Source organism: Pteropus alecto, unplaced genomic scaffold, assembly GCF_000325575.1.
Source record: "Pteropus alecto unplaced genomic scaffold, ASM32557v1 scaffold164, whole genome shotgun sequence".
NCBI lineage: Eukaryota > Metazoa > Chordata > Mammalia > Chiroptera > Pteropodidae > Pteropus > Pteropus alecto.
The window spans coordinates 12,938,051-12,959,933 of record NW_006439568.1 but is presented as its reverse complement, the minus strand read 5'-3'; the positions used below and the strand labels follow the sequence as shown (position 1 = coordinate 12,959,933).

The 21,883-nt window shown below is 31.7% G+C and overlaps 1 pseudogene; it reads right to left on the bottom strand.

The window, feature by feature from the left end:
* Positions 1-21,485: 21,485 nt before the first annotated feature.
* On the bottom strand, positions 21,486-21,604 carry LOC112483619 (annotated as a pseudogene).
* Between the last annotated feature and the right edge of the window lie 279 nt (positions 21,605-21,883).

Below are 21,883 nucleotides of genomic sequence, written 5' to 3'. Positions count from 1 at the left end.
ACAAGTGAAAATTGAAATTAAAAGCATAATACTATTTACATTAGCACCCCCAAAAATGACATACTTAGGCATAGAGCTAACGAAATATGCACAAGATCTATAAAAGGAAAACTACAAAACTGATGAAAAGTATCAAAAAACTAAAAAAATGCAGAAATATTTTATGTTCCTGGATATGTCTCAAAATTGTAAGAATGTCAGTTCTTCATAACTTGATCTATAGTCAATGCAATCCCAGCCAAAATCCTGGAAAGTCATTTTTTAATATTAACAAAAAATTGATACTAAAGTTTATATGGAGAGGCAAATGATCCAGAATAGTCAATATGTAATATTGCAGAAGAACAACAAAATTGTAGTAGATTTCAAGACTAATTATAAATCTACAATAATTAAGACACTAGTATTGGTAAAAGGATGGACAAATAGATCAAGAGAAGAAAATAGAAAGCCCAGAAATAGACTCTTGTAGATACAGTCAACAAATATTTGACAAAGGAGCAAAGGCAATAGAATGGAGCAAAGATAGTCTTTTTGACAAATGCTGCTGGAACTGAACATCCACATGCAATAAAAATTAACTCAAAATAGATCACAGACATAAATATATATGTAAAACACAAACTATAAAACTTCTAGAGATAACAGAAAATGACCTAAATTATCTTGAGTATATATAAAGATGACTTTTTATATATAAGACCTAAGGCACAATCCATGAGAGAAATAATTGATAAGCTGAACGATATCAAAATTAAATATTTATGTTCTGTGAAAGACATTGTGAAGAGAATAAAAAGAGAAACCACAACTGGAAGAAAATATTAGCAAAAGACATGTTTATAAAGGACTCTTACCTGAAATATACAAAGAATCTTAAAACTCAAAAATAATTAAAAAGCAAAAACCTGATTAAAAAAATGGATCAGTGATCTTGATGGATACTGCATCAATAAGATAGCAAATAAGCCCATAAAAAATGCTCTATATCATGTATCAGCAGAAAAATGCAAATTAATAATGAGATACCAAGACATACCTATTAAAATAGCCAAAATCCAGATCACTGACAACACCAAGTGCTGACAAGGATGTGGAGCAACAAGAATTTGCATTCGTTGCTAGTGGGAATGTAAAATGGTACAGCCACTTTAGAAGATAGTTCGGTGCTTTCTTACAAAACTGAACATACCCTCATATGCAATACAGCAATCACACTCCCTAGTATTTTACCCGAAAGAGTTGAAAACTTATGTGCATGTAAAACCCTGAATAAGCATATTTATAGTATCTTTCTTCATAATTGCTAAAACCTGGCAGTAACTAAGAGGTCCTTCAGCAGATGAATGGGTAAAATAAACTGTGTACAACTAGAAAACAGAATGTTGTTCAACACAGACACAGACACACACATGCCCATGCATGACATATCAAGTCATGGAAAGACATGGAGGAAACTTAAATCTTAAATACATATTACTAAGTGGAAGAAATAAGTCTAAAATGGCAACATACTGTATGTTTTCAACTATATGACATTATTGAAAAGGCAAAACTATGGTTAGAGTAAAAAAAAAATCAGTGGTTGCCTGGGGTAGGGGGAACCTAAAACCGCTCTCAAAATAAAATCTCTTAAAGAAAAAAAAAAAGATAGTGTTTTTTCAACTAAGAATTGATATTCATCTCTTTTTGGTTTCAGTTAGTTATACTCAATTGCTTTGTACATAGAAACTTTATAAATAGACCTTGTTTGGTAGACTGGTAGAGAGATTCTCTTTCCATGTTAACTACCTACTGAAATCCTTTCTTGGTGTACTATGATAATTGTAGGACTGAATGACTGAAGTATTTGCTTCCTTGAGTCAAGTGATACCCTGTTATTTGGAGATCAAATGCAAATAGGAACACTGGGAGTTCAGGCCACTTGAGTAGCTCTTTTTGTCCTTCCTTTTTTGAACATGACTTCTATTACTGCTGCCACACTACCATAGGCCCAGACAAAATTGCCAAAGCTCTTAAATCTGACCCTCAGAGAAATTTCTTGAAATATTTCTAGGCAAAGCAACTCAGTTGCAAATTGGACGTTGTTTCTGAATGGTTACTCTGCAACATTTTACTTTCATATCATTAGACTTAAAAGGTATATACTTCAAAAAAGAATTCTTATATAGTCTTTATTTTAAATTCACACAAAAACATCAGTATTGTTAGTGGTTAATGACCTCCTGATCTTCATCTATTGATTGTTTCCTGATTTATTTTCTCTCTCTTTATATCCTCTAGCTAAAATCATCTTTCCTTACCCTAAGATTATTTTGTTCAACAAGTGATCTTGCTTTATTTCTTGCAGGCATGACAATTTTTAAAGAAAAAAAAAAAGATACACACACACACACATACACACACACACACACACATATGTGTATATATATATATATACATATATATGAATGAAGGATAGGACTCTCAAGTATTTTTATTCTTGTAAATTGTCAATGTTTCCAGGCAAGAATTTTTCTTCTTTTGATTAGTAGTAAATACTGTGAAACCCCTTTTGGCATATTAAAAAAAAAAATGCATCTCTTATTGCATTCATACATTTTGGCCAAACACTATCACATTGTAGTTAAATACATTATGTTAGTTGATTGGCTTTAACAGAAGGAGGAATTTTTTCCTGTTGTATATGAATGAAAAAAATTTAGTTTGAATCAAACTAGTTAGCAAAATATCTAATTTGAATCATGTTTTTAGATTGCTTATCTTTTCAAAGACAACAAAGCAAGTTGGCTGAAACTGGTAGAAACAGTTTAGACTTAGAAAGCTGTGCAAACATGACTTTGCAGGTTTTACAGGTACTACTTCACTTTCTTAGTTCTTTGTATCACCAGCTTGTCTCAACTTCTTAGTTACATCTTAAATAACACCCACTCAGAAAGGCCTTCCCTAGAAAAATAACAAAATAGCTTTCTTCTATCCCTTGATATCTTCAATCACACATTATATATTTCCTTTATAGGACTTGTCTTACTTTATAATGGTTTTATTTACATAATGACCTACTATGCTTCTCTTACACTACATTATAAGCTTCCTTCAGTCAGATGCCTTGTTTATCTTATTTACCCTTGTATCCTCAAAGCTTAAAGAGTACCTAGTATATGACAGATTTTCTACAAATATTTGTTGAAAAAATGGGAAGAAAGGAAGGAAGTAAATACTATTCTTCAGTTTACTATCTTTTCTTTTGTTATAAAATGTGGTTGACTGCATGGTAGCTCCCCAAAGATTTCAGGTTCTGACCCTTAAAACCTGAAACCAGTTCATTTTATCTTTACGTACTACATATTTTGCACAATTATCCTTCTTTATTTTTTGTGAGTCCTAAATGCCATCGCAAGTATCCTCATAGGAGAGGCAGAGGGGGATGTGAAAACACAGGGAAAGTACAGAGTGATGGGGTTGCAAGTCAGTGCTAGAAGCCAACATATGCTGAAGCAAGGAAAGGATTCTCCCCTAGAATCTTCAGAGGAATTTTGGTCCTTTCAACCCCTGAATTTTGGCCTAATAAAACCAGTTTTGAACTTCTGCCTTCTAGCATGTGAGATAATAAATATCTATGGTTTTAAACTACCAACTTGTGTTAATTTGTTACCGTCGCATTAGGAAACTAATGCATATATTTTAAACACAGGGAAAATAAAAATAGTAATTTAATGCCCATGTACTACTACCCAAATGGAACACGTAGTATTCATCTCTTATGCTTCAGATTTGTTTAAATACTTGAAACAATAGAGATATGGTAGTACTCCCTCCCAAACCACCCAAACTCCCCGAGGATAGTCACACCTTGAAATAGGTTTGAATTCTTCCCAATCATATTTCCATATTTTACTACGCATTTATGCATCTCTAAGCAATATAAAGTATTGTGTTAAATTTTAAGTAAATGTTAACTTTTACATAAATGCCATATCATTTATGTAATTCTGCAATATGTTTAGTTACTAAACATTATGATTCCAAAATTTTCCATCTAAATGCTTATAGTTCTAGCTCACTCATTTTAAATGTAAGATAATTTGTATCATATGACCAAACAGCTATTTATCTGTTTTCTTTTGATGGGTATTGATGTGGTTTCTAATTTGTTTTAATTACAAACAATGCAATTAAAATAACTGAGTAGATTTTCTTGTGCATTATCTGAGATTTCCTCCAGCAAATATTCCAAGTAGTTTTGCTGGGCTGTTAGAAAAGCATATATTCAGCTCTACTGGCTATTGACAAAATGATTATATCATTATATAATTCACTATGACTGTTTCTATTTCCTACAGTCCAGATAACAATTGGTATTATAAGTTTACTCCCAATCTGTTTAGTGTGAAATGGTATCTCATAGTAAAATATTTGCATTTTCTTGATTGTAAGTGACAGTGGGTCTTTGCAGATCTGATTTTCCATGCTTCGGATTTTTGAATTATTCAATAAATATCCTTTAGCCCTTTGTGTGTGTTTTGAGGGTAGGGGAAAGGTGTGTCTGTTATTATTTTAGCAGTTATTTTTATGAGTTTATTTAGTTTATGTTGAAAATGTGTATCAATAATCGTTGCCTACGCTTTTTTAAATTAGGTCTTTTCTCATATATGTTTGGTTTTTTTTTTAATTTTAAGATGGAAAATTTTATCTGTCTTATGATTTATGGATTTTTTTGATATGCTTTGTAAAAGCTATCCTTCTATATGTTTGAAACATTACTGCTTTAAATTTTCACATTTAAGTCTTGAAACTCTGTGAAATTCATTTTGTGAATGGAGGTAAAGAATTCATTTTATTATTTTCACATGGTTAGAAAAAAGTTCCAACTCAATTAACTGATTTAATTGGAATCAGTTCAATGGATACTCGGGAAGTTTAAATATTTTTTTAAAATAAGAGAATATGTAGTGTCCCAAACTATTTAAGTAAATTTTGATTTTAATCCTCTAGCTTATGAAGCTATACTTAGATATTCCAATATCAGCATAAAATTATCTTCCCTTCTATTATTGACACAAGGCATAAAATATTTTGACTTAAACAGACAGCCCTGCTTGAAGAAAATAAAAGTGGTTATCTCTAAGTCAATATTTAAAAATGACAAGAACTTTGTGGAATTCTCTATTAATTATAATTCAACTTGTAGGAAAGTTCTAAGACAGGTGGTTATGGTGTCTTCTAAGCATCAAATCTTTCATTGTAATACCAAGATTTGGTTCATTCAACAACAGTTTCAAATACTGGTGACGGCAGTGAGTAAGAAAGTCAAAGTCTCTGAACTGAACACAACAAAGGGGAAAGATAGAATATAATTAGGTACATTAACAAACAAGAGTTATTTTAGCTATTGATCGACACTTTAAATAACATAAAACTAATTGATATGATGGAAAATAATATGTATAGTCTCTTTAGGAAGAAAGATGAGGGAAGAAATCTTTGAGGAAGTGACAACTGACCTGAGACCTCAATGACAAAAGGGGCTTCTCATGCTACCCATAAGAAGAATACTCCAGGATGAGGGAATAGCATGCACAAATAATGCACTTGGATTTCCTTAAGAAAGAATAAGATTAGTGTGACTGGAACACTGAAAACCATGAAGACATGGAGTCAAAGAGGTGTATGTGTGTAAGAAATACAAATTTTATTATAAATGCAGTGTAAAGAACTTAGGTAGTCTTTTACCAAGGATGTGGCTTGATTTAACCAACATGTTAAAAGATCTTTCAGGATAATAACAGATGAATGTATTACAGGAGACCAAAGTGACCTGAGAATGACCAATTAGGAGGTTGTTGTAGATTTTATAGTACTGTAGACAGATATATTGGAGTCTTAGATGAAGGTTAATTGTAGTAACAGAATATATATAAACATGCATATATTGGAGATATATATTTGAGAAATATGTATAGTTGAGATGTACATATATTATATATACATACATATTTGCAATACATTTTGGAGGTGACTTTCTAATAAAGGAAAGAGAGATTTGGAAAGAGGAAGAGAAAGGAATCTTCTGGGGATTAAAAACAGTGTTGTGAGTGTGTCATTTACTAACATGGAAAAAATGGGGGAGGATGTGTTCGGGGAGAGATGGAAGTCAGGGTGGGAATTAATTTCTATTTCTGCCATGATATGCCTATTAGATATTCCAGCAGAGGTGACAATAAAGAAAAGATCGATACAAAAATCAAATGTATGTCTATTCACTAGCAATAAATTATCTGATAATGAACACAATTTACAATGTCATCAAAAATAATAAAATGTTTAGGAATATAACAAAAGAAATTCAAGATTTATGCAGTGACACCTACAAAATATTATCAAAAGAAAATAAAGACCTAAATAAATGGAAAGTAATTCTGTGTTCAAGAGTTAACATGGTTAACATGACAACATCCTTTAAATTGATCTACAATTTAATGTGTTCTTATCAAAATCTCAGTGACTATTTTTACAGATTTTAAATAGCTGATACTGAAATTTGTAGGGGTAGTCAAGGGAGTCAGAATAGTCAAAACAAACATTCTGGCAAAAATAGTCTTGCAAAAGAGGAACGCAGTTGGCAGATCCACATGTCCCATCTTCAAACTTACTATAAAGCTACAGCAATCCAGATAGTATTGTACTGGCATAAGAATAGACATACAGATCAACATGATAAAATTGAGAGTCCAGTAAGTAAACTCGAACATCCATAATCAATTGATTTTCATTAAAGGTGCCAAAAACCTTTCAATAGGGAGAGAATAGTCTTTCAACAAATGGTGCTGTGATAATTAGATATCCACATGCAAAAGAATGAAGATGGATACACAGTTCATGCCAAATACAAAAATTAAATGTATGAAAGACCTAAGTATTAGAAATAAATCTATAAAAACCTGGAAGAACATGAAATGAATCTTCGTGACCTTAAATTTGACAATGCTTTCTTAGATGTGACAACAAAAGTTCAAGCAACAAGTCAGATAAATTGGCATCATCAAAATTAAATAGTTTGCACATCAAAGAACACTATCAAGGAAGTGAAAAAGACAACCCACAAATGGGAGAAAATATTTTCATATCACATGTGATAAGGATCTAATATGAAAAATATATTAAAAATTTAACAATTAAAAGATACTTAAATTAAGAAAATAATCAGAATAGGTATTTCACTAAATAAAATGTACAAATGAGCAATACACACCTGAAAAAATTGCTCAATATTTGTCATTAGGAAAATGAAAAACAAAGGTACAATGTGGTACCACTTTCTACTCAGTAAGATAGCTGCATTCATAAAGATAGACAAAGACAAATACTGGTGAGCATGTAGAGAAACTGGATCCCTCATCTACTATTGTTGGTAATATAAAATGTTGCAGCTGCTATGGAAAACAGTCTGGCAGTTCCCAAAAAGCTTAAACATAGTTTTCGAATGACCTGGTAATTTTCTCCTTCTGGATATATACCTAACAATAATAAATATCATACACACACACACACACACACACACACACACACACACACTATGCAAATGTTCAGAGTAACATTACTAATAATAACCAAAAAATGAAAACAACCCAAATTTTCATCTAACAACCCATATAATTTAGTGGCTAAGAACATAGTCATCAAAGTCACATCATTTGGGATAGTCCTGTCCACCAATCACTAGTTTAATGCTTTGGCAAGTGTCTTAATCTTTGTAAGCCTTGTTTTCCTCACCTGTAAATAAAGATAATAATATAACCTTTTTCTTTTTTTTTTACTTTGGGGGGAAGGATAATATAAAATGTCACAGTAATTAAGCCATAATACAAAATAAGTAATGATGTATAACAAGAAAAGCAACTGTCTCTACTATTATTTGAAGACTTTTATCATGCCTGCCATACTACTTTCCCCATTATTTCCAAAATTGTCACCATTAAAGCCATTTCTTTAACCTTTCCAGCATAATATTAATTTTATATTAATCAAGATATTGTGATACTAAAATGAGGTTACATTTAGCCAGATTAATTGTTAACACCTTTCTTAGTTAAAGGGACAGGACATCTGCTGGCCACTTCTCAGCTTTAAATCACAATCCATCCTTCTCTTTGGTGCAAAATCAAAGTATGAAGGAGGTAAACAGGTATCTACATCTATGAAATGACTTCAGAAACATTGCAAATGAAATCACTAGCATCAACTGAGTGTCTTCTATATGTTAGGACTCTGCAAAACCCTTTTGGCAGTTTCCTTCTGAGCTCCAAAACAACCCATAAATTTGATATTATGTTCTCCACTTTACAAATGAGAAGTTGGAGTTCCATATGGGTAAGCAATTTTTCAAATTTGCAAAGCAAGTAAATGCTGGAGCTGAAGATTAAAATTAGATTTGTCTGGCTTAGACCTTTTCTCTTACTACATTTACCATTCCCTCAAATGTGTCTTTTTACAGCTATTTTCTGTTTTGGTTTTGTATCTTTCCGTTGAACCTGAAATCTCAAGTATTAAATTTATCCCTTTGAAAAAGATACTAAAGCAGGAAATTTGAGGGAAAAAAATTATGTATTCTTTTTAAATATCTAGTATTCCTTCATTTCCAAAAAAAAAAAAAAATGATTGCACTGTAAAGAGGTTTTTTATTAGTTTTAAAATTTACCCATTTTTGTTGTTGTTGTTGCATTATTTATATTAGTTAACTAAAGTGTAATGCAAGACTCTTTCAAGGGGGTTCTCCTCTTGTTATTAAAAAATACTCATATATTTCTACCAAAATAAATATACTTTAAATAATCGATGAAAAACCATGAAAGGTAGATAGCAATGAGTAGGAATTGTCTCCTGCTAAAGAATTCCTATCTATAATAGTTGGGCAATTTAAATCCATAAACTATGCTTGGGACAAATTTAAAATCACATTGCCATTATTGACATATAGGACATTTAAAATAGGTAGCTAATAAATATAATTATAAGCTGCTTTTGAGAAAAAAAGTTTAGAATGGAGAATTATAACCATTTATCTTCATGATGCAGCCAGCTTTTTAAAGGTTAATAGCTTTGACAATAAAAACACTTTTAAATCTCACAATATAGTAGGAATTAAAGCTAATAATAAAAACAATGCTGAAAATAAAATGCTTACTTAATTATATCCAAATTTGAAGTATAAAAAACAACAGGTGGTAGATTTGGGCTTGCCATAATTTTTGATCTTTCAATCTTATTCCTGAAAATTATAAACAAGTTGAATTTCTAATTGGCATCATTCCCCTACACTACGATATGATTTTTTTCTCCTTTCATATTAGTAGCAAATAGAACTTTCTAAAACTTAAAAAAACTTCAAAAATTTTGAAAGATTTTTAAATTATTCATATAGAAATTATGTACAGAACCAATATGATTGGAGTACATACTGCTTGTTTTATTATGTGCTTATCTCTGTTTATAAGGAAGTTTAAAGAAATGATTATTACTTAGAATCATGCCATACATATTCATAAAGCAATATTAAAAGATTATTTTATGGTGTCATTATTTACCATTTATGTGGCAAGGCTTAATGGCCTCTATATCTATAAATAATCTGAAAATTGCAGGCTTTGGTGAATAAATTTAGCCTTTTTAAAAGGAAAACTGAAAAAGAATATATAATACTAAATATATATAGATGTTTTTTAATAATTAGATTGTAATTCATACTGAGAGGAGAAAATGAAATTCTATGTATTTATTCCTTTCTGATTGCATTTCATCTTTCTTAAGCATTGATGAATGTATTAGACTATATATTAGTTTTGGAGGGAAAGATGTGTATCAATTTCAATTAAATAACAAAATTGATTTTTCAAAAATTCAAAAAGATTTATTAATTACTAGCCCTCCCAATGCCTGTCATAATAGTTTGATATCCAAAACAGATATATTTGCTTGTTTGTTAAAAATTTCATTAATACTGGTAGTTGAATAAACAAACTTTTTAATTAAAAACCAACACAGATATTGTAAAACTATCTTTTGAGTGTAGTAAATATTTGTAAAATATTTTAGTTGGAAGAATTTTCTTCCAAATGACTCTAGAATTAGTATAATTGAGATATGTGACATATGGGATTGAAGACAGTGATATATCCTTGGTAACTTCTAATTTGCTGAATATCCTAATTATTTCATACATATAGTACATAATACATACAATGTATATGTTATAATATGCAATTCTATACAATACAAACTTATCCTAATAGGTCGATATATTGAAAGCTTCAAGCATGTCATTGATTTATTAAAGATAACCACCTGCTATCTTTCTAACTCACTTCCTCTCCTATCCTGACTCCAACTGCTCAGAACCTCCAGCCCTTTACTTTCCTTCAGCACACCTCACTTCCCCATTTAAATTTCAATGTCCTGATTAAAATCATCCCCTTTTACATTACCACTCAGTATCCTCAAATTCAACTGTTCATCTATGTGTCCATCCAACAGTCAAACATGTTTGGAGAGTAATAGATAAACACTCAAGTCTTAATCACTTTAAATTCTTGATCGCCAAGCCCAAATGAACTATTCATGCCAGTCACTGATTAAATAACCACACTAGTTCAATCATTCTTCCTGATGAATATTTTATAGCTTCTCTTCCTCTTCGAACATGTATATTTTCCCACCCTTACCCTCTGTGATATTCCTACTAAATATTTAATTGAATAAATAAGGGAAAAATCAAAAGAAGATTTCCACTACCCTTGATAACCACATCTACCCATCTGTGTCTGGAACCACAATCTTGTGCCTTCCAGCCAGTTACTATGGGTTAAATGTGCAGGTCCACTAGATCACATTCTCTTTTTCTATAAAACATCTGTTAGTTTGTTTGCTTTTGTTTCGTCAGTTTTTATTTTTCCTTTAATTTCCTCCCTAACCATAACTGCAATTTTGGAGGAAAGGCAAGAGAAGAGAGGACAAGAAATTTATTGTCTTATAATATTGTTATAAAATTGTACTCATAATTAGCATAGCATAGCATAGCACAGCACAGCACAGCACAGCACGGCTTGGCACAGTATAGTACTAATACTATAAGCTGACTTCTAACTCTCCATACCTTGCAGATATTTAAAACTCTTTCTACCCTGGACAACTTTCAAGGTTCTTCAGAAGTTCCCTCCTGGGCTCTTCTACCCAAAGATCTCTTGATATGTCTGATAGCTCGTCTTTGGCTAGACACTTTCATCTCAGCTCCACACTCAGACATTAGCTGCAGAGTTGTCTCATTCTCCTGGGCAGTCTTCTTTGATAGAACATAAAAGGCCATATGACAGATGGCTCTTCTACTTTGCTTTCCTCTGGTCCATAGGAAATGGCCATCTACTTTTTATGATCAGTGGGAATGTTATGGCCTATCGTGGCCCTCTGGTTTCTTCCTTCTGCTCTGCCACAACCACTGTGGCTGTATCAGGTGTCAGTCCTGGGGCCCCCCAACTACAGAGAATGCATATGAGGTTTCAGGAATACTCGAGTGACTCTTCAGGGACTTCCCTTCTCTCACGTTTCTACTCACAGTATAATGTTCTCTTCTGGTTGCTACATTTTATTGTGCTTACAGATTCTATTGGTCAGGAATTCAGACAGAGCTCAGTGGGGATAGCTTTTCTGCTCCATGATATCCAGAGCCTGCCCTGGGAACATCTGAAGGTGGGAGGTGACTTGATCATTGGGATATAGAATCCTCTGGAAGTGTTTTCAGTCACATGTGTAACGGTTGATATTCAACTAAGGTCCCAGCTGATAACCAGTATTTTGACAGACACCTAATTTGGCCTCTTCTGGTGGCCTCAGGGTAGTTGGATTTTATACATTGTGATTTAGGATCCTAAATGAGTAAGTACCCAGCTAAAAAGGTGGAAGTTTTATTATCTTCTATGGCACAGCCTCAGAAAACATAGCCACTTTCTATTGATTACGAGTAAATCACATCGCTACTCAGATTCAATGAGAGAATTAAATTTTACCTCTCAATAGGGAGTGCCAGTGTTCTAAAAGGCATTTAGGAAGGGAGATACTGCAGCAAACTTTGAAAATACCCCATACTCCACTTTCTCTTAAGGTAATTTTACTAATTAAATCCTTTCTTCAAAATACAGTCTCCTGGCTCTTTTTTTTCTTCTTCTTCTTATAAACCTGATCTAGTTGAGAGGTCCAAGTGTCATGGAATATGTTATTATGCATTTCCTTAGTAATTATGCATTTTGAAGTGTCTTGTTACTTTGATATGCCATTTTAACATCTTATAGAAAAGGGAAAAAAAAATAAGTAGCTCTTCCATCATCTTTGGTCACCTGGTATCAACTGACTGGCACCAACTTCTAGACAAGTGAGAAAAGACACCTCCAAATGACACTGGAAATGGAGTTGGCTTTCTCTGTCACAAGAATAGGACATCTTTCTTCTTATGGCTTTTAAATAATTGGGAAAGAACTTGGTCCTTTGAGCTGGAACTTCTAACTTTAGTCCTAAGGACCTTACGACCATAACAAGAAAGTTACAAAATAAAGCAGCAAAAAAGTGTAATTTAATGATTTAAGTAGTTAAATAGCTTTCGCTTTGGTAAGATATGCAGAATATAACTACAACCTGATATTGTTTCAGAATTATTTGAAGTGCTATGAAGCCAGGAGACTTGAATTTTCTATGTGATCATTTAAGAGACTACCTTTAAGAGAAACTGCATTGATACTGATTATATTTCTTTTAGCAAAAGTTTCCTTTTTAATTATGAATTTAATCTCTATTATACTTGTTCATTATGATCTGATAGTGTGAAGTGTGTGTGTGTGTGTGTGTGTAGCATCCTATAAGAGCTAGAAGACTGTAGCAAGAGTTAAAATACTCCACTCTCACATAAAGTTACCCAATATGATTCTGATAATTGCAAAAGCTCTATCTCTAGACTATAATACTATTTCCTACATACAGTATTATTTACATCTGCACAATCTAAATTTTGGAAAACACTGGCATAATGTACATTTAGGAGGTTACAACTTTTAAAGTCTGAAAGGCAAGACCACCCTGCAGATCTCTCTTAAAGGAAGCAGATATTCTGATTTTTATTAGTCTTAAGAGAGTAAAGACAGAAAACAAGGTTTCAGGGGATAAATCCTGCTTCAGAGGAGGGACACATCATGCCTTTGTCTTGCAAGGCTTTTGCAGCTACACTCTGAGCAGTGTGGACTTCTCTAAAGACATTCCCACTGGGGAAAGACAAGTTGACTTTAGCCATAGGAAGCAGACCAAGAACTGGGCTGGGAGGGGCAATTCCTGTACATTTCAAAACATGAGATTGGATCTGAGAGTAATCATAAATAGGAGCAGGTAAATCTCATCTTCTGTGTTACAAAGTCAATTTGTTACCTCTGATTTTGTTAAAAGTTTCACTTTTATTAACTATTACTGAAAGGAGCCTAGGAAAAGTCTCTCTTCAAACTTGAAGTAAAGTAATGGCAGGAAAAGGCCTCAGGAAAGGTGGGCCAGGCAGTATTGAAGCTGATCTGAAATGGAGTGTTCCACAGCCAGTAGACAGACTGAAAAGCCGCTGTCTGGAGAATGACTTTTGGTAAAGCAGGTGACGACTAAGAAAGGTTTATCTAACGTATAGACTATGAAAGGTAAACCTGTAAGCCTTCAATTTTCCATTTTAATCTAGATTATTTAAAGAAAATGTATTCTTTGGAGTTATAGAAGTAACCACCAAAATAAATCTAAGAAAATGGCTGTTTATGGGAAATAGAATATTATTTGATTTTTTTATAATCATGTACAAATATTGCTTTTATAATGATAAAAATTAAAACTAAGTACAAAAATAGTTCAGCAGCTCAATTTTGTATATGAGCTGATGAGGCCAGGTGACATTTAAATTATATGTTTTTATATGCAGACGTGAGGGAAGGAAGAATTGTGCAGAAGAAGCAATTTCTTCAGGAATAGAATTGAGGAGAGAAAATGCTTATTATATGTGAGAAAGACTGAGTAGTTCAATTTGGTTAGACCATACTGTGTAAAATAGAAAAGTGAAAGACAGGATTAGAAATGTAAGGTGAAATTCAATTGCTAGTTTAAGGAATATAAATTTATCCAAAAACTATAAAAAAGATAACAAATGTTACTAGTCAAAGGAGTGATATGCTTAGGGAGCTTCTTTAGAAAGATTAAATTATGTAAGAAGGTTTAGAAATAGAGATCAGAAGCAGAAATGCTAGTTAGAAAATTATTTTAATCATTTAGTAAATCCAGCAGATGTCAGATCATGCTAAGGACAGAAAGGGTGATAGCAGAATTGGATGTAAAAGCTAGTGCAGAGGTTTAGTCGGTAATGCTGGGAATCTGGAATCATTTAGGAAACAAAAAGGAATATAAAGTAATTCTAATATTTTAAGTCTAAGTAAATTAAAAACTGGTGATTCTAAAGCAGGAACAGAAAATAGATGAGGAAGAAAGATTTGGAGGTAAATCTGGAGAGATAGGAAACTGCGCTTAGCCTTTTGTCTTTTGTACATTTAATTTTGAGTTTCTGCCAAAACTAGAGAGGTTTTTAAATTTTTTTCACTAAGAATTTGGAAATATAGTTTTCAACTTCTTGTATTCAGCATTTTCTTGCAATGAAATACAGAATTTTGGTTAATACCATTAGTAGCCATTTTAAACTGTTTGAATAATACAATCACACACACACATACAAAAGGCAATTGCTACTCCTAAAGCTAATTCCCATTAAGTATTGCAAAATATGAAATGAATGAGTTAATTCTATTTTATCAAATATTTATGTCTGTGTTCATAGCACTATTAATCTAAGGCAATATTCTACTATGGAAAAACAAGACTCGAATGCACAACAGTCCCCAAAGCAATTTAAGTGTTAGGGGATTCAGATTGAAGGGTAGTTTTTAATACACACTTAAGTGAGGATTATGATTTTAAATATAAAGATTTTTGATTTATTTATACTTTCAGAGTGCAAAAGTCCCGTTTTATGGTTTAAATTTATATCTGTATGCTGTGACTTCCAAATTGCATATCTGGCCTAGACCCCTCTCCTGCAATCCTTACATATACATCCAACTGTTTTCTTGAACTGTGCAATTAGATGTCTAAAGATAGTGTGTATATTAGTCACTGTCTGAACTTGGACGTTTGAAAATAAAAGTGGTGCTAAAAATAAGAATAGAATACACACAAAATTTAGAAGACTCCATTACAAAATAATTTAATACTGTTAAATGTTCATTTACAAAGTAATTATGTTCAATTACAAAATAATTCTTCAAAAGCTCAAATATTTCTACATGGGCAGCAAAGAAAATATTGCTATACTTAAAAATATTTTTATATTCAACACCAGCTTTGACACCAAAAAAACTAAACTGCAATCATTCTTATGTAAAATGTAGCATGCATATATATGCACTTAATTCCATTTTTTTTAATTTAGTAATTTTAAAATTTTTACCTAACTTTTCTGCAAGAAAATTTGTTTTTCTAACATCACATCATCTTAAATGTTGAACTATTTAAATTTGTAATAATCATAATTTTGTCAGATATTTCACCTGATCACTATAAATGTTCAAAATTATTACTTTGATTTCATGAATTTCAATTTAAAATATCAAGTCCTTGTTAGAATTGTTTTTCTATTTGAAGCATTTAACAGCTTTTAACATAAAACTGGCATCGTATAACTGAAATACTTCTGTTAATGGAGCTATTACTTCACTTTTCATATGTACACAAGAAAACTCAAAATCCAAAATGAGCAAAATTATTTTAGAAGAGAAATTCCATCTAAATTTAAAATATTTATCTAAATAAAAAGTCAAACTTCACAAAGAATAAACACACCTTCTACAGGTATATATATTAAATCATCACTGAGTGAAATCTTTCAAGAAACTATATGTGTTTGAACTAGATTTTTGTCTTCTGATTTACATTGGAATCACATTGGCCCACTTTCATAACAAAATACCATGGACTGGGTGATTTAAACAACAGAAATTTATTTCTCAGTTTTGGAGCCTGGGACCTCACTATTATGAACTGTGAATGCAGACTTATTTATAAAAAAATTCTTTTTATTGTTTTCATTTTATTAAATTTATTGGAGTGACATTGGTTAATAAAATTATATAGGTTTCAAGTGTATAATTCAATAATATGTCTTATGTATGTATGTTGCATTGTGTGTTCAGCACCTAAAGTTAAATTTCCTTCTGTCACCATATGTTTGACCCTCCTTTACCATTTGACCCTCTTTTACCATTATCTACCTCCCCTAGACTGATTCGTATGTCAAAGAAGAATTAATAGACATATAAACAAGAGAAAAATTTTCAGATGGCAATAAAATAGAGCAACTTAAAAAACAATGAATTGGAATCTCTATTTTAAATCACGCTTGGTCAGAAGCTCCTTATGGGTACTATGAGGACTTCCCAGTCACATGTCCATTAAGACATATATATACTTTAAAAAAGCCCAACAACAAAATTGACCCAAAATGAAACAAAACATAAACTAATGCCAAGCACTGAAAGAGTCTACTCTCTAAATATAAGAAAGAGAATGCTAAATTTGGAGGATTAGGGTTATTGAAAATTACATATGCTTTGTCTAATGGCAAAGGGAAAGGTTTTGGAGAAACCAGAGCTATTGTGCATTTCGCCTCATGGTGCAAGTTTCATGGAGATGTGAAGCAACTGGAGCTGACGTACACTGCCAACAAGAATGTACATACACACCCGCTGTGATCCAGAGGCTGTATTCCTAGATCTTGACACCCCCAAAATGCACATATATGTGGTTCAAAATATGTGTATAAAAACCTTTATAGTAGTAGTATTGATAACAGCCAAAAACTAGAAAAGTCTCCAAAGACTATCAAATATATATTAAAAATAGTGATACATTTACATAACAGAATAACACAAAACCAAGAAAATGAATAAAGTTATAAGACAAAGAAAATATGGATAAACTTCACAAGCATGATTTTGAATCAAAGAAACCAGACTAAAAGACTATGCTTTATACAAATCCAATTATATAATGTTCAATAAGAGATAAAACAAATCTTTGGCATTAAAAATATGGATAGCAGTTATTTTTATCTTCGAGCTGAGAGGAGCATAGTGTTTAAAGGGAGCACGAAAAGGTTGAGGATTATTTCTTGAGCAAAATGAGGTTTATACATTGTGTTCAATCTTGTGATTATTACTATGGTATAAATTTATGGTATGTAAACTTTTCCATATGAATGTAATATTTCAATAAATTTTTTATGAAAGAATCCATAGTTATTCCCCTATACCAAGAATACACTAAAAATATCGAAATTAGTTATTAGAAAATAACTAAAAAATACTCTAGAATTCTATAAACATTTTAAATTACTAGAGAAAAAATACTATTTTAATAATGTGAGAGATATGTTTATGGACTGGAGACTATAATACAGCATAACAACTTTATCTTTATAAAAATCTATATATTTTTAAAAAGATAATCAAAATTCTAGTTGAATTTTTTTTAGGAATGCAAGAAATTCATTTCAATATTTACCAGAAAGGGAAATGTCCACATGTTAATAAAAACAAAGAAGAGGAATGTCCTACTAGATATAAAACATTTCATTATTACATGGAAATCAAAATAGTATGATAGTACAAAAACAGGTGATAATTAAATAGAATAGAAAACTCAGTAATAAAAAAGCAAATAAATATTGCTAAGAAGAAAAATATCATTATTTGCAGATGATATGAGTCTGCATATAGGCAAGGCAGATATTTAGCCTGGCACATCAATACAATGCATCAGTTGTTAAAAAATTAAACTGCTGGTAAAAACTATTTTTTCTAGCTTGTAAATTCCTTTCTATCCCTAGAATTTGACACAATTCAACAATTAAAGACATAAGGACACAGGGGTGCTTTCTAATCACTTTCTCTTTAAGTGGTGAGTACTACAGGCAGTCAGCCAACAAAAATTTTGATTGCCAGGTACCACTATTGGTTTCTCGAAAGGCCACAGAAAGAACCTGTGACTTTTCTATCTTTTACCTGGCCCAGAGAACCCTGGATGGTTAATGCATAGAAGCTGCTTGCCAGGTCACTCATCACCAGACTTGTATTCACACAATCCCTAACACAATGTGCACAAACCCCTTTGGAGATTTAGAACTCAAAGCAGCAATGCGCACTCTAGAAGTCAAAGGTACAGTGGCAATGTGACTGTGGCCACCTGCTTCCCAGCTGTTAGACCTTTGGAGATGCCCTAGTATGGCAAAAGTAGAAATAAATAACAGGTATTTTCAGACATTGAAAAACTAAGACCTAAGTTACTACATGTTGTCTACAAAAGACAAATTAAACATAAAAAGCACAATTTGCTGAAATGTGTTTTACATGGGAAAATGAAAACGATACATTATTCAAATAGTAAGAGCAAGAAAATTTGAGTGCCTTTATTAATGTTAAATATTAGATTTTAAGAAAATGAGTATTTTGAAATATAAAGATGAACACAGCACAATGATGAAAATGTCGATTCATCAGAAAGACATAATCATAATATTATGCATCTAATAACAGACCTTCAAAATATAAAAGGCAAAGACTGATAAAAATAAGATATAAATAAGTCTACAAAGTTGTAAATTTAACACCATTTCCTTAATAATTGATGGTGCAATAGATAAAATATCAAAAAAGCTATAAGATCTGAACAATATTATGAATCATGTTAATCTAATTTTTATGTATGAAACTATTCTCAAAAACCATAGAATAAGGGCACTTAAAGAGACCATGTGCTTGTTAGTTCTAAAATAATATCAGTAAATGTCAAGAAAAAGAAGTCAATAGAGTATGTTCTCTGACCACATGGAATTAAATTAGAAGACATTAAAAATAGAACATCTATAAATGCCCCAAGGATTTAAAAGTTGAACAATACACTTCTATAATAGCACATGGGTATAATCCAGAAAATAAAAAGCAAAAAGACAAATTCTCAAGTAATTAAACAGAATTTTTTACTACAGGTTCTGCAGGTACTAAAGCAATAATTAAATTTTGTGAAGAACTTTAAGCCGTTACATTTAAAAAAAAAAGAAACGCAGAAAATAACGAGTGTCAGTGAGGATGTGGAGAAATTAGAACCCTTGAGCACTGTTAGTGGGGAGTGAAATGGTGCAGCCACTGTGGAAAACAATATAGTAGTTCCTCAAAAAATTAAAATAGATATACCATATAATCTACGACCCCCACTTCTGGAAATATATATCCTCTCAAAAAAGAAATTGAAAGCAGGAAAATGAAGTGACATTGGACATCCATGTTCACAGCAGTTTTATTCACCATTCTAATTCACAAGAAGTAGAAGCAACCCAAGCGTTCACTGATAGATAAATGAACTAAGTGTGGTATGTACATACAATAGAATAATATTCAGCTTTAAAAGGAGGAAATTTCTGGTACATGCTACATTGATGAACTTTGAAGACATTATGATAAACCAGTCAAAAAAGGCAAATACAGTATGTTTTTACTTACTGAGATATCTAGAGTAGTTAAATTAATAGAAATAGAAAGAACGGTGGTCACCAGGGTCTGGGGAGCAGGAGAAAATAACAGTTGTTTAATGACTACAGAGCTTAAATTTTGCAAGATGAAAAAGTTCTGAAGAGTTCAACGAAGTAAATATACTTGATGTGACTGTACACTTAAAAATGGTTAAGATGGTATTTTATGTTAAGTATGTTTTAACATAATTTACAATTTTAAAAAATATATGAGTTTGGTAAAGCAAAAAAATAAAAGAATAGATGTAAAAGAGGAAATAGTGACAGAGGTTCTAGACTATACATACACATATGTATATAAGACACAGACACACATGAAGACTCATAAGACTTACATGTGCATGTTTGTAGCTATTGAAAAACTAGTTCATGATCATAGAAAACATATCTATTTTGTTCACTGTTGTATCTCAAGACAAAGCACAGTCTAGAGCATACGGCATTGGGTCAACAAGTATTTTTAAATGGATGAGTGCATGAAGCAAACAGTTCATTCAATATTTAATAATTATTTCTAGTTCAAGCGTGATGAGGTGATCATATATTGTAAAGTCCAAACTTGAAAATTTGAGATTGAAAAGATGTGCTATTAAAATTATGCTGTGACTATTGGCTTAAACTAAGGAAAGCCTGGGAAATCTGAGACGTGGTTTTCATAATTATGGGTAGATAAATGTATTGGACACTGAGTTTATAGTGGTAAAACAGCAAATATGATCTTCATTTTAATCAAATAGCAACCTAGTAAACAGATTCAATCTAATTAATGCATAATTTCAAAGTGTTTTAAGTGTTTTGGAAGGAAAGAAATACCATCCTTTAAGAGTGTATATTTCTCAAACTGAGATCTGAAGGAAGAATGAGAGAATTATGAACAAGAAAATACTATGTGTGTGGGGAATTAGTGGGTAAAGCCAGAGTAGACTTCATGGGAACCAAGAGAAAGCCATTAAGCTGGAGCATGAAGAGCGTTAGGAGATGATGGAGATAAGTCTGAAAATGTAGTCAAAGTTTAGATCAGGCAGGGCCTTTTAGATACTATTAATGGTTTTGATTTAATTCCAAGAGATATGTAATTTATTGATGCCAGAGAGGTAACAGTAACAAAGGGTGCAATTCAAGAAAGAAAAAAATATCTTTTAAAAACAATCTTAACAGTATGAAAATCCCAAATTTTAGTCACAAGCAGCATTGTATAACATGTCTTATATTCTAAAATACTTTGTGCATGTTATATTTTATTTAAACATTACACTGACCTATTATCCATGATAAAATATTTTAGTTCACAGAATGTTCACACTGTCTTCTCTGTCTCCAATGGTATTTACTTTACTAATAATGTTAGTCATCTTTCAGATAGCATATATGTCAAAAAGAGAAATCGAAATTCTATTTCAAAACATTTCTCTGTGTAAGAAATAAAATATTTGGGGGGATACCTGCTGTTAAAAGAAACTTTTCTATTAATTACAATTTTAAGCCAAGGTCCCAACAGATCTTTTCTTGACCATTTATCTCAGGAAAAAGCACCACAATGACTTAAATTTCAATTCTGGGTTAATTGATGGTATCTAAAACTCTTCCTCGTTTGAAAAAAAAAAAAAGTTGTTGATTAAAGGCTATAATCTCTTACCTATATTTCCTAAAGGTGTCACAGGGAAAGAATCAATAAGTGAAAGTGAGGACATCCATTTTTTATTTTATTTATTTATTTATTTTAGGCAACTCTTGGTTGACCTCACAGATTGCAAAGGACCTTGTCAGTTTACAATCCCTTATTTTTTATTTTTTATGCCTACAGCACCTGGTCTTCCTAGGTGGTCTCCCATCCAAGTACTAAACAGGCCCAACCTTGCTTAGCTTCCAAGGTCAGATGGGATCAAACTTGTTCAGGGTGGCATGGTCGTAGGAGTACATTTCATTTAAAAATTGAAAATATCAACTGAGTACTACTATTTATGTTACAGATATTAGCAAAATTTCTTTGTAAAGATAAATATTTGGGTGTTATAAAAATAAGTGTATAAATCAGTGTTTTCCAATCTCAACCGATTCCTGCAAATATTTTTATCTATTGACTATTGCTTATAAAATGCTTTTGTAAGTATTGGTTTACCATTCTCAGCAGACCCTCCATCCACAAATAAAATAGGAAAACAAATTAAACTCTTATGAAGTTTCAAGCCAGAA